We start from the raw sequence: 1,354 nt of genomic DNA, 5'->3' as shown, positions 1-1,354 counted from the left end.
CAGTCCTGGAAGACTGACCTGTGATTCTTATACCTCTGAGAGCCCACCAGAGTGCATTATTTATAAGAATGGGGTCTCTCCAGAGTGGGTATCTTGGGGCTCTGAATTTTCTCTTCTCTCCCTGCCCCGCCCAACCAATTCTAACATCCCCGCTTCTTCTAAGGCCACCCAGCCCCCATCCTCACCCCCACCTCTCCCTTGTTGGCTTCCAACCTCACTGGCTGTGTGTGTGTGTGTGTGTGTGTGTGTGTGTTTTCCTTTCTTTAGGCAAATTGTGCTCTACCAGGTCCTGAGAACGGCTGTCTGCCGGACAGTCAAAGGCCCGTTAGCAATGCCAACAGCCCACCCAGGGTCCTGGGCTCCTCTTTGCTAGATCTTTCTCCAGGAGGGAAAAATAAACAGCCTAAGGACACAGTTTACCTTGGAGTATGGAGGCATAAGAATGATCTCCTTCTTATCTGAATGTATTTAGGACTCCTGGGATGTGACCAGAAAAACAAGTGGAATGCAATAGCTGTCTCCAGACTGGAAATCTGTGTCGGCTGGGGCTAGGGTGGGGAGGGAGGTCTGGGACAGGGACGGGGAAAGGGGGGTGAGTTTGGTCGTAGACCAGGAGTGAATGCAAATTAGCAATGACAGTTGTACCCTTGTCCAATCCTGTCTGTAGCCTGGCAGGTGGAGGGGACAGGCTCTCCCAGAGCCTCTCCAGGTAGGGGAGATTACTATTCCACCTGTGTGTGTGTGTGTGTGTGTGCGTGTGTGTGTGTGTGTCTGTGCTGGTACCAGGACTTGAACTCAGGGCCTGGGCACTTGTCTCTTAGCCTTTTCACTCAAGGCTCTACCACGTGAGCCATACCTCCACTTTGGCTTTTTTGGTGGTTCATTGCAGATAAGAGTCCCATGCAGTTTCCTGGGTTGGCTTTGAACTGCCATCCTCCGGATCTCAGCCTCCTGAGGAGCTAGGATGACAAGCTGAACCACCAGTGCCAGGCTTCCTCCTCCCCTTCCTCCTCCTCCTCCTCTTCTCCTTCTCCTATTTCTCCTTTTTGGTCTGAGACTAGGACTTGAACTCAGTACCTGACACTTTTGCTCAATGGCTGGCACCCTACCAACTAAGCCATGCCTCTAACCTCAAGGGTTGGTTATGTCTTTTCTTTCTTTTTTATGGGGATACCATACTTTCTCCTGGGGTGGTTATGGGGGTACTGAGGAACTCAGGACCCACTCCAGGCAGGAGGGCCTGGCTGGCTGGCTGAGGTGTCAAGTTCCATGCCAAAGACTAAAGAGGGACCAAAGATGAGCCCAAAATGATCCTTTCACCCACTGGAGGGGCCTACAGGCCACCTTCCCCCCC

The sequence above is a fragment of the Dipodomys ordii genome, unplaced genomic scaffold, assembly GCF_000151885.1.
Source record: "Dipodomys ordii isolate 6190 unplaced genomic scaffold, Dord_2.0 Scaffold92, whole genome shotgun sequence".
In the NCBI taxonomy this organism is placed as follows: Eukaryota; Metazoa; Chordata; class Mammalia; order Rodentia; family Heteromyidae; genus Dipodomys; species Dipodomys ordii.
The sequence above is the reverse complement of the archived record's forward strand: the minus strand, read 5'-3'. Positions refer to the sequence as shown.